The sequence below is a fragment of the Egretta garzetta genome, unplaced genomic scaffold, assembly GCF_000687185.1.
Source record: "Egretta garzetta isolate BGI_Z169 unplaced genomic scaffold, ASM68718v1 scaffold368, whole genome shotgun sequence".
NCBI classification, from domain to species: Eukaryota; Metazoa; Chordata; class Aves; order Pelecaniformes; family Ardeidae; genus Egretta; species Egretta garzetta.
The window spans coordinates 3,207,873-3,224,756 of record NW_009260684.1 but is presented as its reverse complement, the minus strand read 5'-3'; the positions used below and the strand labels follow the sequence as shown (position 1 = coordinate 3,224,756).

At 51.6% G+C, this 16,884-nt stretch overlaps 1 pseudogene; it reads right to left on the bottom strand.

Annotated features, from left to right (window-relative positions):
* Window positions 1-6,518: 6,518 nt before the first annotated feature.
* LOC118452996 overlaps window positions 6,519-16,884 on the bottom strand; it is a 114,732-nt pseudogene continuing 104,366 nt past the window's right edge.

The following is a 16,884-nucleotide window of genomic DNA, read 5'->3' as shown; positions in this document are numbered from 1 at the left end:
TGCATGGTCCCAGTGCCGCTGAGCCTAGTACCTGGCCTGGACCATGCTGCCTTGCAGAGCTTCTGGGCCCACATCCACCACTTTTTCCACATGTGTGGGCATGTATGATGGGGCGGAGGTTGTTGCATTCCCACCTATCCCCTCCCCCCCACTGCCTAGCCCATGGTGGGGATTCATCCCCCTGCCATCTCAGAGGGGCTGAAGCCCTTGTGTGGTTTGGAAGGTGGCTCCTGGCTGCAGAGGGATCTCTTAGCTCTTCTGGGGCCAGCCTTACGCAGCCGCAGCTGATGCTGAGCAGGTGATGCAGATGCCTCTGTGTGTTGCTATCGGTGTGCTAGCCCAAGCAAAAGCAGAGCAGGAGAACAAGCCAGGAGTCAGTAGGATTTGTCTTGTCTGTGTCCAAGTAGGGCAGAGTGCAGTAGGGAGCAGTCACATTTCTACTGCACTGGGCATATTCTCTGTCTTTCCTTCCAGAAACAAAGACATATTTGTCGCTGATGCTGTGGGCTGTAGTGGTGCTGCGGAGCCCAGAACCACAGAGGACTAAGCTCTGTGAGCCAAATAGCACGAGTCCTTTCTCTCTTTCGAAGCTGTCCTAAGTGACGCGGCAGCACTGGTGCTGCCAGCAGAAGGAGGAGTTGCAGGGTTGCCACAGGGTCCTTGTGGGGCAGCCTGTGGAGGGGTCACGGTGACACCGTCTTGCTGATGGGAGTGTATTGCCAAGCTGGGAGCACGTGTGCTCCAAGCCGCGTGGGCAGTCTCAGGTGCGTTGGTTTGTGTTTGCAGGCTGGGTTATTTTACTGCTGTTCCCCTCGAGCAAGTTGGTGCTTGTACATTTGATGTGATAAGAGAGAAGGAGATTTCCAAGCCCTGTAGAGTCAGGGCTGGAAAAATCTGTGGGAAAAGGCTGCAGGAAGTGTCTCCAGGTGATTTCAGTGATGCCGAGTGCCAGGGTGGAAAGGGCATACAGAGGCTGGAGCCTGGCAAAGCCGTCCTGGGAAGCTGGCTAAGGCAGCTGCTGCTCCCTGCCTTCCAAGTTTGGGTTCAGCTCATTGCTCCTCACCATTGCAGAGTGGAGCTCCTGCACACTCATCCCATGGGCATGTCCCTCCCGTGGTGGCTCAGCTTCCAGGGAAGGCAGGGAGTGGCTCGGTGCGAGGCAGTTTTCCTGTTTGGGGAGGGCAGGAAAGGGAGCATTTGCATAGCTCGTGTCTGGTTCTGGGAAGAACCAGGTGCCTCCTGTCCAGTTGGACCTATCCCTTTGGCAAACACTGGGGGAGGATCTTCAGAGGAAAATGGGCGATCTCACAAAATGTGCTGTGGGCTCCTCTTCCTGGGTCACATAACCCCTAATTCTGCTGGAGGAACCAGCTGCCTCCCGTGCAGCAGAGATAATAGACAACCAGCTCAGAGGGATGTTTGACGTCCTAATTCAGGCCCAGCTCTGCAGGTCCAGCTTCCTGGGAAGAGTGCTGGGATTAGTGCAGAAACAAGGATGCTCCCATCTCTCTGTGCCCTGACATTGCCCCCGTCCAGGCCTGGAGCCATGCTGCTCCAAGGGGAGCACAAACTCATCATGGTGACTTACACCCTTCACCCAAGCACGGGCAGCATCACACCGCAGAGAACAGCAACGGAGCAGGGAACTGCAGCAAAGTTGCATGGGACACTTCACGGTATGACTCAGTTTTACAACGTAAGTGCCTGTGCTGTCCCCGTTACACTGTGCCTGTACGCATCCCTGTGAAATTGTGTGCATTCGGTGAAGCACACAGGGTGTGACTCTGAGACCAGTCAGCTCCCATCTGCATGTTTTTTCAAAAGATCAGATCTTGTTTGCAGTCCATTTAGAAGGAGCTCCACTGGAGCAGTGTCTTGTGTCCAGGATTACTGGCTGGAGAAGGCTCCACTCTGCAACTCTGTTCCTCTGCTGATCTCAAGGAGATTCTTGTTCTCCTGAACTGCTTGAGGCCATTTTTGGGATGTGCTGTTGTAAGTGGGGGGGTGAGGTTGGTGAGGAACACCCGGATCCTCCTCCTCTTGGCTCTCTCTAGGTGCCCGTAAATGGGTGGTAGATGGTTAAGGTCACAAGCTGGTCTGGATCGTGGAGAGTGGTTCTGCCATCACTAGAGCGTGAGTTCACATCTTAGCTATGGAAACACAGAGGCAATTAGCAAGGTTTTTCAGCTGTAAATATACAGTGGAAACCAAGGGAACCTGTAATTAAATGTTAAGAGTTGTAATTAATGCTGCCTATATGAGTATCTCAGCTTCTTATGGAATCCAGACATTCCTCACCGCTCCCTGTTTCCGTGGGGCGGGTAGGGAGGGCAGTGGCGGCTGTGAGCAGGCAGAGGGGCTGGGGACGGACGGTGCTGGTGCGGACACCGCCGGGGTCCAGCAGAGCTACTCGGTCATGTGCAGCAAGGACGCAAACAATAAACAACCCGCTTGTGTATTTGATCTCATGACATTTACAGATTGAATCTGCTCCTACCAAGCCATGGGTAGGTGGGGAATGGGTGTGCATGTGCTGGGCTCTGCCTGGACACAGGTGTTGAGAGCAGGTCAGCCCCCTATCTCTGGAGAACGGGTCTGGAAGGTATGCCAGGAGGTACAGGTGCGATGGGTAAAAGGCATCTAGAGGAAGATCTCTTCCTCTCGGGTGCTGTGTGAGGGGTCTGTCCCAGGGGAACACACGCTGAGCAGCTGCAGGAAGGAGCTGTGCTTTGACATCACCCGTATCAGCTGCTTCTACCTGTGTTGGTTTGCAGTTGACCTGTGAAGTGCTGGTAAAGAGTGAAGCTCTGAACAGGTGCTAAAGGACTGGAAGAGACTTCAGTGCAGTCACCTGGAAATCAACATTAACTCAGGCTGTAAAACTGTATTTATGAATATGGGTAAATAGAACCATCTCCTTCTGGGAAAACGAGGTATGCAAGAAGAAGGTGACTGGCTCATTCTCACCCAAGAAGTTGAGGACAGCACCTTCTCCACCCTCCGCAGGACCCAGACATCCCGGTTACCAGTTCTGTACCACAATCATGGGATGCACTTAGCTCTTATAAAGTGCAGGGGACTAACAGAGGAACAGAGACAGACTGAAGGCACAGAAACTGAGGCAGAAGCCTGAGAGGAAAAAAAACTCTAAGTTTTTCTAGGAGGTACCTGAAGTTACATCAAGTCCAACAGAGCTACCTCATACAATGTATGCAGGTTGATTTTTGGAGGCATGTTAACCTCTGTATGAAACTCCATGTTCCTTGTCCTTGTTGTTGGTGCCCACCAGCAGCGTGTTCTGCATGAACCCAGCATGCTTGCACCTTTTTCCTCTCCTGTTAAGGTGGAAAGGGGCCATGGAGTGCAGATTTCAATCTCAAGGTAGTTAAGGGGACTTCTTTGACACCGAGGCTCTTTGCACACTTCCTGGAGCAAGATGGGGTCTGTCTCAAGTGACACATGGATTTCCTTCTGCTAAATGTCGGACTGTGGTCCCTATCCAAGCACTCTCCCCACTAAAGTCATGCAGGTGCCTTTCAGATGGTTTGTATTTGAACTCACAGATCTCCTTCTACCCTCTTCCAGAACAAGAGCACAACCTTGCTTCTTCAACAGTAACCAAAACCTCCTTGCCACGCTGCCAAGAACTTCTTCAGCATCCAGACTTGAAACGGTCTCTTTTCCCTGCTGCTTGTCTGTCTTCTTGGCCACCTTTTGCAGAAGCTGCTGTTTCAGGGCTGCTGTCTGTACAAAATTAGCTCTCAAGAACATGTGTTTGGATGCACTTTAAGCAGACCCACTGGTGTCAGTACAGCTGCTCCTGGGTTGCAAAGTGATGCCTGTGTGCAAGTCTGCTAGAGCAGGATTTTGCTTAATATGTCCCTTGGGGTACAACTGGGATTTTTGTCAAGTTCCTGCTGTTCCGATTAAACGAAGTTTCTCCTGGGATCATTCATCTGTTTGATCAGAGCAGGGATGTTAGCTACTCTATCTTAGGAATGTTTCCTGTCACTTAAGCAACTGAATGCTTTTCCAAAGATTCACGGGACTCTGGTTTACAGAAAACCAGTCCAGCTGCTTCAGCTGCTTGGTTATGAGGAACAGCTTACCCGTGTTACCCTACCCTTTCCTCCCAGTGCCTTTCTGTCTTTGCTTTCCCTTTTTTCTACCCTTCCTGCATCACCCATCCAGACCGCCCCCCCACCCTCTCCAGTCTGCAGACAGGGCAGAAGCATCCAATTCTTCAGCAAAGCCCAACTGGTGGAGGGGCTGCAGAGCTGAGCCACAGCCGAGGTTGGGATCACAAAATCACAAAAGAGTAAGAAGACAAATTAAAACACAGCAACTTTGTCCCTTACTAAGCAAACACTAAAAAAAAAAAGCCTGACCAGTTCTCAAGGGACAAATAAAATGAACCATCTAATGTTTGTTCAGTGAGGAAACCCACATGGCACGTGGGGCAGTTAAGCGATGGCCTTGTCAGCAGAGGCTATGGAGGTGCAGCTGTGCCCCGTGCAGGACATCTCTGACCAAGGCCATGCGTGCTGAACCCAGAGGCTTCCAGGGACACGGCCCTGTGTTTGCTTAGTAAGGGACCAAGTTGCTGTGTTTTAATTTGTCTTCTTACTCTTTTGTGATTAAAAAAACCCACTAGCCACAGGAGGAACATGAATCTGTAAATGTTTTTTTATAACACAGCAGAGTCCTGAGACAAGATCTCCCTTTCTTCCTTTCCCTGTCTGTGTTGCTGGCTGGCTGGTTCTCTATCTATTCATCTGCTTGGCTACAGCTTCCTGGGGTGCCACTCAGAAGCAAACACCACATGGAGCAGTCTGAGGACCTGCTCCAAATCCCAGCCCCTACCTGTCCTGTGATGATCTGGAGTTTTCAGCCAGGACTTGTTCAAGCAGGATCTGGTGGCGACAGCCACAGATAAGGCAGGTGTTCTACTCTGGTTTGTATGGGGCACCTAGAGGCACCAAGAAGTCGGTGTGAAATGGATGCTGCAGCATTAAGCCATTAATACTCTGGGAAAAGGCTGCAAGTCAAGAGCATGCAAATGATTAATTGCAATGTTGGAAACCCTCCCTTCTGTCGCACTCAGGAATTCCAGGTGCATTTGGTGATGCTAAGGGTTTGCCTACTTCTGTTCCCAGAAAAGCACCATATCATTTGTTAAATGGGAGTTTGGGCCAAAATGTTCAAAACCAGGATAACCACGGTTTGTTTTTTTCCAGGCTGTGAAAAATGAGCCCCTTTAAGTATCAATAAATTTGTATGCAGATTCCCAGCACATGAATAATTCATGGCTATAAGAAAGGCAAAACACTATAGTGGTTTGATTATGCAGTTGTTTTAAATAAGCAAAATTAGTTGTTAATGAGACCCCTATGCATATTTAGGAAAGCTGAATAATTTATTAAGAGCCAAGAAGTGATGGCTGGAGAAGGGAGGAGAAAGCCAAGCAGCTCTGTGGAGACTGATTGTGTTATTGTGCCTGGGGGAGAAGAGGGCACAAATTAACCCCTTTTTCAATAAAACACAACTAATGCACATGCTTTCATGAAGCAGCTCTGCAGAGAGACCAGGTGATGTCCTTGCACTGAGTGCAGAGGCAGACACTTTTACAGTGGTGCTATGAATTAAGGATAATCGTTAGGTGGCATCCCAAATGTCAGGCAGTTCGGGACCCTGTAGCCTGGGAATATCCATTTCTTTCATCTGTCATGAATCACCAGTCTGACAAAGAAAAATAATCTTTCAAAGCCCCCAAATCATAAATGATGGACAGGAGAGGGACTTTTCCGGACAGGGAGAGCAAAAAAACCAGGAAAAGTGTTTTACCCAACTTTTTGTCAAAAATTTCCCTAGTATTTTCTCCTAACAAGGGCTAATTATTTCCAGTGAAGCTCTTCCGGGTTAGTAGCATCTGTGCACATCCTGATCCCTTTGTCTGCAGTGCCCAGGCGTGCTGGGGGAGACGTGCCCCTACAGTGGGAAACTGCATCACACTGCTTTTTGGTGTGCAAGCAGTGCATGACTGTTGCTGCAGCTTTCCTGGGGCAGGCCTAATACCTCTGGTTAGCTCCATTGTCCCTTTCACCTCTCCCCATTGAAGCTGCCTGCTCCTTGGAAACCCTAGCCAGGAAAACAGCTAGCCCAGAGACAAGTCGGGTGGGTCAGTCGGGAGGGTGACCTGAAGTAAAGGTTTTGCACATGCAAACCCTTGCCAGTGCCCCCACTGCAGATCACCAGTCCTCTTACATGTGGGAACAATAGTGGTGGTCTCCTCTAGCGGGCCTTGAGGGTGCCTCAACATCACTGTCATGTGAAAGAGGAGTCTGAAGAGCAGGAGGGAGGTAGCAGTCTTGTGCTGAGAGACATGACCCTAGGACAAGCCCTTGGAAAGCAGATGTAAAGCTCTGTGTATGTAGTCTATGGTACTGATTGACTTGATTTTTTTCTGCTCTGGGGTTTACTTTTATGTATAAAAGAAGTGGTAGAGGACTGGTACCTTTTTATTGCAACTTGGTGGTCATTTCTCTAGCCTTTGCTTTCTTAAGTTTGGCAATTTGAGCTACGAACCTTGGCCCCATCATGTCTGTCAATGCAGTTAAGTGGCACCAGCTTTGCAAGGGCTCCCATCTCCTCCATGCTTACTTGGGTGAAGGTCATGCAGGTGCAAGTCTTCCCATGGACTGGTCACCCCACCTGGCCGTGTCCTTCAAGATGGTGCTGTATGGAGCTCCCATTTTCCTGCATGGAGCATGTCAAACACCTACCAGTTCTGCAGGGTCTCCATCATGGACCATCACTGAAAATTGAGTTTTGCTGTCCTCTACCAAGCAGTGACAGTGCTCACACCTGCTTGGAAGACCTGTGACTCTTCAGCTGGAGTCTCTCCTTTTCCTGCAGATTTCTGCTGAGCATAAGCCAAGAGCCTCTGCTTCTTCTGCTGCTTGACCTCTCATTTTGATTTGTGGGTCAGTGCTAGGAGCTGATTTTGGCTGTTCAAATCCTAGAGAACCGGGTAATTGCAGAAACCTCCAAAGTTCTCCAAACCACCACAAATGCTCCTTGGGTTCCTGCTCACTGCAGCATGGCCATGCCACTTCAGGTCCCCAGGTGGCACGCAGCCCAGTGTCTGCCCTCTTCATTGCACTGCTACCTGGGACAGACATGGGACCCTACATGAGGAGGTGTCTTGGTGTCTGCCATGGTCCATGGTGTTTTGGGAACACAGCTGTGTCATGGCTTTGCACAGCCCTGCATGTTCCAGGAAAAGTGCACCAGGGGAGAGAAATGGGCCCAGAAACTTGGGAAGAGGCCAGATAAGTGACCTACCAAGGTCACTTGGTTACAGGAGCTGCAGGGGACACAGAGGCTGGAGGAGATGTGGCTTCTCCATACAGGTGTGGGCAGCATATGGCTGCCCCCAGTTTCTGTGCTGGTAGCTGAGCTGGTAGGTGGTTTGATCTTGGTCCAGGTTGTGGTCTAACTCTCAGAGCATATTGGGCCCCTGGATGACATGCAGAAGAGGATACCTTTTTGACCCTGGGAATTTGTCCTGTTTGTTTGCAGTGAAGGTGCTGGAAGAGATTCACAGCTCCCATGAAGTGGGTTTTTCACCAAGAGACAGGAATAGTGCATGGATATGCTCCCAGAAGGATCAGTGAGGTGCTCTGGGCCAGAGACCTGGTGGATTCGCCATGTGGGTGGAAATCTTCATGGGTGCTGATTGTGAAGGGCAGCCCATGTGGCCACTCTGCTTTTGGGAAGAGAGGTCCCGGGAACCCTTGGCATGTGTCAGCCAGAGAGGAGGCAAGGAAGCGAGCTGCAAGTGCCAGGCCATGGCACAGGTCACACAGAAGCTGTTCCTCAGTGGGTATGGCAGAGCTGTGGACCTTGCCCTGGGAGCAGGCATGGGGAACTTCCTGGGGCTGCTGGCTCCTGTGTGAGTTTGCTTTGCGACTTTCGATCACATCAGGGAGCCTCTCCTGTGCAGGGCTTGTTGCTCCAAGCACCGGTTGTCACCTGGACAGGAGCTGCTCTCCATATGCCAACAGCTTTGCCAAGCACTGTCCCTCAGTCTAGAGCTGACAACCGCCCTGGGCCAGAGCAGGTGCCGCATCGTGAAGCTCAGGATGGTCACAGCAGAAGGGGGGCAGGTGCTGGTCCTGCTCCTCTCCTGGAGGATCATGTGCAGCTTCATCTTCCTGGTGATCCTCGTGGCCCCAGAACTGTCTGTGGATCTGGCTGGCTGGGGTGGTGCCTGGGCATGTTTCTGGGAGGCTACAGGTGCCCTTGGGAGGCTGGTGGGACTGAGGGCAGTCGGTTTGCACTTGAGATATGAAAGGAAACTGTTTTCTCAGGAGGTGACGTTGGACAGAGGGCTAAATTGATTTCCATAAATATTTGAGCAAGGCTGAATTATTTATGACCCTCTGGTGACACAATAGAAGGAACTGATGGAATCGTCTGTGAATTTTCCAGATGATTTAGTTTAAAAATGCTGCTTATTTATGTGGGTCAGATCCCCCTTTGCTCCTGGCCAGGCCTTGCACATGAGTTACATAAACACAGAGTCAATATACAAATCTCTCCCTTTATCTATCTTAATCTGCCAGTCAGTAAGTGAGCAGCAGCCTTGCTGTTTGGTTCCCCAGGAGGACTGTAATCAGAAACCTTTGTCATTCAAATGAATTCAGAGGAAAAGGAAAAAAGAAAGAAAGAAGGAAAGAAGAAAAAAAAAAGAAGGCAAGAAAAAAGAGAGAAAGGAAGGAAGAAAGAAAGGAAGGAAAATAAAGAAAAGAAAGAATAAATGAAAGTAAGAACTTGAAGGAAGAAAGCATTTGTAGGCAGGAAGGAAAGAAAGAGAGAAAGAGACAGAAGGGCAGAGAGAGATAAAGCTGTTTGCTTGCAACGCAGATGAGCATCGCACAGTAGGAAGCAGGAAACTGCATGGGTCTGAGATGCAGCCAGGCTCCTGGACACCCAGGTCAGACCTGTGCATATTCTCACCCAGAGAAAGCACATCTTCCTAGTGCCCTTGCCACTTGCAAAGGAAAGAGATGGTGCTGATGGATAATTTCTGGGAGAGACCACCAAGAACTGGCAGGAGACACAGGGTAGAGAAGCACTTCCCACCTCTGGGAAGGCAGGGACTGCCATGAAACAGGACTTGTTGGCCTATAAATGTTGGCTGGAAGGGACCTTGGAAGTCTTGAGCCTGATCTCTTGCTTGAAATGGGACAAAAATCATCCTTTGAAGGGGCAGGTGTGGAATGAATAGTAATTGCCAAAAGCAACACAAAAAAATTAATCAGAAGCCCCAGTTGTCAATGTTGTGTGGAGATTTGGGGCATGTGTCTCCAGCAGGTTCAGCTCTCTGTGATCTGGGAGAAAAGAAAGCAAAGAACTTTGGAAACTCAAGAGCATATGAAAATTTATGAGATCTCTAGAACTGGGGTTTGCTGCTGCTTCTAAGCTATTTCAGCAGAGGCTGGCTGCAGGGTGTGGAGTGAAGGGCTAAGGAAATGCTGGGAATTGTTCTGGGTCTGCTGAATCAGACGAGGATTTTGGATCTGAGCTTAGGTGAGGTTCACCAAGGTCTTAAAATATCACGTGGATTGAGTAGAGTTGTTCAATTGCTGAGCAGTGAAAGTGGATGGAAGGTGTCTCTTTGGATCTGTGTACAAGGAGGTGAAGCTTAAGTGTATTAATTAAGTGGTTTTGAACCCCTAATTGACAACTGAAGTGGACTTTATTTAACTAAGATCAGTTCATATTCACTTTGCTGTTCACTCAGGCTGATGTGAAGCACTTGTAAGAACCATTTAAAGTGGTTTCCTCTTCACAAGAATAATACTAACTTGAGTGAGAGGGATATATGAGAGAAATGTAAAGCCTTGGCTTTCCCAGAACCATGCACAGCAAACCCCACGCTATAGACCCGACTGTACTTACAGTCAGTCAAACCCAGTCCTTGGGTTCCCCCAAACTTGCTGTAGGTGGGAACCTGTGGATGGGCCCATTTCTTTTCACTGGCCAGCAAAGGCAAAAGTTCATGGGGCTGAAAGAATCACAGAAAGAATTAGTTTGGGAAGGACCTCTGGAAGTCTCTGGTCCAACCTCCTGCTCTGTGCACAGCTGGCTTAAAATCTGTAACAGGTTTCTCAGGGCCAGTCCGTTCAAGTTTTGAAATTCTCCAAAGACAGAGATTCTACCCCATCCCTGTGTGCCAGTCCCAGTGTTAAAACATTCACCTTAAGAGAGATGAGTACCTGCTAGAGGACATGTCCTGTGTTTAATCTCCAAAGCTGGGAGACATCCCCTCCTTGTCCAGTGCCACAGATAAGGCGTGCACCACTCCTTCCAACTGGCTCCTAAGATGGGTCCCATGGACACATCCGTGCAGAGCAGAGCTGCAGGCAGGCACCATGCCAACCCAGTGGGTCCACAGCGCTGGACCCTGTGGCGGGCAGAGCCCAGAGCCAGCCTTCAGGAGTAGCCAAACCTGGTGCCGGGGCCCAGGGAGCAGTGGGAATGAGCAGCTGGGGCAGGCAGGGTGTCAGGGCTGGTGGTCTCCTGTGCGTGCTGGTGCAGGGCTCACACCAGCGTTGCCTGGCCCCGGCATCCCACAATGTGCAATGCGTGTGCATTCAGGCAGAGCAGTCCCTCCATTCCTTCAGCCTCTTGGTCCTGACATTTTGTGTTGGGTTTGGGGGAAGCACAGAACCTGATGCCTTTGGCTTTTAGTCAAAGGGTGGCTTTGGATGAGGTTTTAGGAGGAGTAAAGGGTTTCTCAGGTAGGCAGGGATCCCTTCAGCCATGTTTTCTCAAGAGTTTTGACACTCTCTCATTGCAGAGATGAGTTCATACCCTGATCAAAGACCTGTTGTTCTTCATCATGGCTGTCACATGCAGACTTCAGGCAGGATCCTGGGGACGTGGCAGGGTGAACTGTATAGCAAAAGGAGGGAATTTACTGTAAAACTGCTGCAGCTGGCCCTGGAGGAGAAAGCACCTGCTCTCTGGGCAGGTAAGAGGGTGTTGTAGCAAACCTTGTGGGGTCTCCACGTATGAGGCACGCAAGGAGGCCTTTTTTGTGACCCCAGAACTTCACATTAACTCCTGACTCAACTTCTGATGGATGCCACAAGGACAAAGAGCAAGATCCCAGTTCCCTGGATTTGCCTTTGGATGCAAAAACATCTCTGCAGAGACACAACTGCATACGTTGGGGTCAGCTCTTGCTTGGGGGACATTGTGAGCAAAGCTGGGTTGGGCAGCATCCTCTGGGCCACTCTATCAGCCCAAGCCCTTGGATGCTGCTCCTGAGCTGGCATTTGCCTGTTGCTGTTGTGCGTTCTGGGTGTTGGCTGTGGGAATGGCCCAGCTGTGTGTGCTGTGTAAGCAGAGGCAGAAGGGCTGTTTTCACCCTGTGCCCTTGAATGGCCACGTCCTACCTAGCTAATCATTAGCCAGGTTAAACATGGCAGGGCCAGTCTGTTTCAGAGTGTTTCTCCGTACCCTGGATGGTGGTTCCAGTGGAGGCAGCTCCACACCTCCCTACCCCACCTGCAGTAAAGTCTGTCTCCATCCCTCCTGTGGGCCATGGGCTTAGGCCAAGTGACCCCACACCATCTTTTCACAACATAATTAGAGCTTTTTCCTCTGCCATGTTAATAAACTCTGCAGGGTCTCTCTAGGACATTTTGCCCCCTGTGACCATTTTTGTCTTGGCTCATACCCCTTCATGCACTGATGCTCTCCCTGTCCCCCAGAAAGCCCTGAGTCCTGGTCCCCATTGCATGACACAGGCACCATCCTCCTGAAAAAGCCCTGGAGTCACAGCCAGGGCAGGCATTGAGGGGAGCAGGACATGTCTAGGAGTCACTGAAGGTGTCATCTGAGATAAGTGCAGGGTCAGAGACAGCTGTAGAGCTCCGATGGACAACCTCGGGGGTCAAATGGTGTAGGAACAGGTGGAAAGATGCTGGTGGGCAGCAAATCTGTGACCAGGAGCTGGGGGAGGTGATGCTGGGAGTCTGCTTGGCAAATTGTGTGCGATACACCAGGGTCCTCCAGGCTTCACAGCTGAAGCTCATGGTGTGCCTTGGGGGGGTCTCATTGCAGCAGCTCTGCATGGCGGCTTCTCCCGATGGCAGCACTGACCTGCTGCAGCCGGCAAGGGAGAGAGGTGCTGCTCTGGTCCTGGCCTGGCGTTGTCCTGGGTTGCCCTGGGTCAGTCTTGCTGTTTCTTTGCCCACCCTTTTGAGACAGATGCATGTCCAGCCCTTCTCTCATCCCTCTGGCAATGCCAAGGACAGGGCTATCCCTGAAGGCAGCATAGGGGAAATGCACATAGAGTGAAATGCAGTGTCATTTCTCTGGTGGCTTCCTCTGGCAGGACCAGGGTGTCAGCAGCCACCGGCAGGCTGCTTCAGTCTTGCTGGTGGAGGTGGGGCAGGGGTCAGGCTGGCTTTGTTCTGCACTTGTAGGGAGGCAGGACCCCATCCCCATCCTTCATGAAGGAAGAAATTTTTCACAATGAGGGTGGTAAAACACTGGAACAGGTTGCCCAGAGAGGTAGTGGAGGCCCCATCCCTGGAAGCATTCAAGGCCAGGTTGGATGGGGCTCTGAGCAGTCTGATCTAGTTAGCAGCGTCCCTGCTCACTGCAGGGGGGTTGGACTAGATGACCACTAGTGGTCCCTTCCAACCCTAAACATTCTATGATTCTATGATTCTATGCTGGCTATCCAGTGACCAGCATCAGCTCAGCAAACCCGCTGAATGCTGGGCTCTTTCTCTGCCTTCCTTTGTCTGTGGATGCCCTTAGGAAATTGCATCTGCAAACACAGTAACTCTGTGTCTCCCAGTAAAAAAATGCAAAATGAATACTCGCAGGTCAAGGCCCTCACCTGCCTTTGGGTTCAGAGGCTTAGAAAGACACTGTTTGTTGTCAGACTCAAAGATGGAGCAGGGGTTAGGTGCTGCTCAGTGTTGGCAGCGGCATCTGCCCCCTGGACCGTGCTGAGCCATGAGTGACTCTCAAGCTGTTCAAGAAGGTGCCAGCACCAAAAGGGACTTTCCCCCTTTCCAGCCGGGCTGGTGGGAGCTGCCCACCTCCTGCTGCCCTGGACTTCCAACTCCCCTCAGGGAACACGCCCAGAACCCGACAGGGTGCCCAACCATGCCCAAGTACTGGACGGGTGGTATGGTTGTGGGAAAGGGTCCAAGGGTGTGTGGAACCTTACAGCATAATCCTGTTGGTCCCTTGGCAGGCAGGGGAAGCCAACCTCCTGCACCGTCCCATGTCATCCCCCCCGCTCTGAGTATGGCTGGTGACTTCTTCTGCAATTGTTCCCAGGAGACAGGTTTAGGAGATGAGCACCTCAGCTACAAGTTGGCTAAGCTGGTGAGGTCCTGCCACGAACTGGGTGGTGGTGAGCAGTGGCCTGGATGGCGAGGCTGGGAGTGAGAAAAGGTTCATGGGGAAGGAGGTGCATGCTGGCCTGCACTCCTGGCTCCTGATGGTGGGCTTGGTGCTGCAGAGAAGGGGTGGGTGGGCATCTCACTGCTGTGCTGGCCCCGCGGCCCTGGCTGGCAAGAGGGTGGTCATGCCTCCGTGCAGGCATTCGGCCTTGCACCCAGCCTGCCCAGGACCGCTCAGAGGATGCTGTGAGTGGAGCTCCTTCGCCCTCGCGGGGCAGTCTTGCCACAGGGTGCTGAGCTTCCCAGGGTCTGTGCTGCTCTGCTAGGCCACAGATGTTTGGGATGTAGGGCAAGAAGGTTGCACCTTCCAACACCTAGCTAAGTGTCCATCTCCTGAAGCCATCACTGCTGGGAATCCAAGGAAATCAGGAACATTTGAGGATCTCATCACCGTGTACCAATACCTAAGGGGTAGCTACAAGGAAGATGGAGACTCCCTTTTCATAAAGAGTCACATGGAGAGAACAAGGGGCAATGGACACAAGTTGCTCTTGGGGAGATTCCGACTGGATATGAGCGGGAATTTTTTCCCCATGAGAACAGTCACACATTGGAATAATTTCCCCAGGGGAGGGGTTGACTCCACCACATTGGACACTTTGAAGACTCAGCTGGACCGGATGCTGGGCCATCTTGTCTAGGCTGGGCTCTTGCCTAAAAAGGTTGGACCAGATGATCCTTGAGGTCTCTTCCAACCTAGGATTCTATGATTCTATGATTTGGGGCTTTTCCTCTTCCATCCACTGCATGGGGACTTCCCTGCCGTCTCCTCTGGGACTGAATCAGGGCATAGCTCTTTCTGGGAAGTGGCTATGTCATCTAGAGACATCTGTGATCCCAGGAAACCTGAGTTGCAGCTTCCCCCTTTGTGGTGGTGTCAGCAGGGCCAGCCCCCAGCCAGTCACACGGCAGCATGTCTGTCTCATCCAACAGCTCCCTTTTCGCCTCGGCTCTTCCAGCTTAGGAGGCTCCCAGGGTCAGCGAGGCTCTCTCCCTAGAGGCAATTAAGCAGTTGGGCTGCTGGGCGTGACGGGCTGCCTGCTGTTCCTCTCCTTTGTCTTCAGGAGCCGCTTTTGAGAGGAAACAGGTGGATCCGAGGGGATCCCAGAGCTGTGAAAAGTCAGGCAGCACAGACAGCCCTGCTCCAAAGTCCGACACTGCCACTTCCACCACTGCCCTGGGCATGTTTCTCCAAGGGAAGGGCAGCAAGGATCAGCCTGATTTATTTTTTTTTCCTGGCTGGAAAACTTTTGATGGGTTTGGGAGAGCGCAGAGGCTGGGGAAGGGGTGTTTGCTTGCCCGCTGTGACAGGGCTCTTGGGCTGCTGTGCCTTTGGCTCCGGCTTGCAGTGGACGTCTGTCGGTGTCACATGAGCCGTCAGGAGACAGATGGCATTTGGCATTTTACTGCCTGGCTGGAAGTCGCCCCTTTCTTTTCTTTCCTCCCACCCCCCCCCACCCCTTTCTTCTTCTTTTTTTTTTTTTTTTTTTTTTTTTTTTTTGTTGTTGTGCCATTTTTGTGCTTAAAAGAAACCAAGAGGGAGACTGAGCGCAAGGAGAAAGGATGCTTGCCTTTTGAACTGTTATCTGATGCTAGCGGAGAATGTGGCGGGGGCTTTTGCATTTCCATCTGCCTGCCCCACTGGCCCAGCTGCCCTGGCAGGGCTCAGCTACAAGTGGGGCTGTGTGCTGGACTGCGCCAGGCTGGCAGCCGGGGCTGGCGCTGGGGAAGAGGATTCGAGGGGGTGCAGAGGCGATGCTCTGGGTAGGAGGGGGTCTCTGGCTTGCAAAACTCCTGCAGAGCTTCCCGAAGGCAGGGCTGGCCCTGCTTTATTAACCCTTCAGAAACTGCAGGGTTGAACCCTCTCCTGTTGTTTCTCCGCTGCAGCTGGTGAACATCAGGTCCTGGCTGTGCAGTCTGTCCCATGCAGGGACAGATGTGAGCTGGGCTGCGGGGTGAGGACACCTTCAGGCTGGGTTCCTGCCCTTGGCCAGGCACTGGCCATGTTCCACCTCAGTGGGAGCACTGGGAGCCTTTTCACCTTGTACTGGATAGTCAACAGCAGTAGGCTACATCCTATGTCCCTTGGATAGCAGCGATGGGTTTGGTCCCCTGCTGCAGAGCAGGGATGTGACTCCAGCAAGCAATGGTCCTGGGGAGCTCCATGCAATGGGCTGCTGTGGGTTAAGGATGCACATGAACCCTAAGTCCTGCCTGTGAATTTTGTGGGCTTCTGCCTCAGGAAGGCTCCTAAGGAAGAAGCTTTTGCAAGTTCACTTGAAGGCTTCAAGCAGCAAGGAGCTGGTTTTTTGAAGACTGGCTGAGTGGTGATTGCAAGGTTGACAGCAATGCTTCAGGGGTATCAAAATGAGTTTGGGCCTCCAAAGCATCCCAAAGTCCTCCACACACTGATAAAGGAAAAAACCCTTGAGCCCAGACATCCTGCGGAGTCCAACTTCTTCTGTGGCAGCACACATGTACAATGTGTACAATGTACAGTTCAATGTGACGGGGCAGTAAAAAGCCTTGCAAGCTTCTGGCCTTGCAGCGAGTTTCATGTACTTCAGCAACCAATGCCCTGCAAAGAAAGCCAGCCCAGTCACAGCTTTAACTCCTGTTGCCCATCCATGGGGCAGAGAACAGTGCAGCAACCAGCCTGCAGTGGATGCTGTGGGGTGTAGCTTGTCAGTCTGTCTGTCTGGCAGTACTTGATCTTCAAGACAAAGTCTGAAAGTCTTTCCCTTTCTAAGGGACTGATGACACCCGGACACCTTATCTCTTCTTCAGCTTGCTGCTTTTGGGCAAGAAGAGCTCAGAAATGCCTAATAAGACCTGGTCCTTATGCAGTGTGCATGTCTTGGCTGAAAGCCCATGTGAGGAGGGGCAGTAGAAAAACACAGCTCCCCGAGAAGTGGCTGGGCAGAGCTGGGAGCCAGGCCTCTGCAAAGGCTGTGCTCCTGTGTGTGGTCCTCCTGGTTCACACTCTTCCTCTGGGCTCAGTCCCTGGTTGTTTTGCCCTAACATTTGCACCACAGCCTGCTAAAAGGCCAGATTGCATGACTTTCCCTGAAGCGGGTCTCTTCCAAAAAAAGAAGGTCCCAATCTTCTCTTGGTTGTGCCAGGGGATAGAACTGTGGGAGCTGATGAAGTTGCAGCAAGTAGCCCGAGGGTGATCAAAAAAGAATTCAAAGCCTTGGGGAGGTTAGTGAAGGACTCTGGAGCGCAGGTCATTTTTTCCTCGCTCCTTCCAGTGGCGGCCAGAGACACTGGGCAATACGGGCGGACTCAATCTATTAACACGTGGCTCTGCGACTGGTGTCGCCGCCACAACTTTGGATTCTTTGACCATGGGATGGTCTACATGGCACCGGGCTTGCTGGACTCA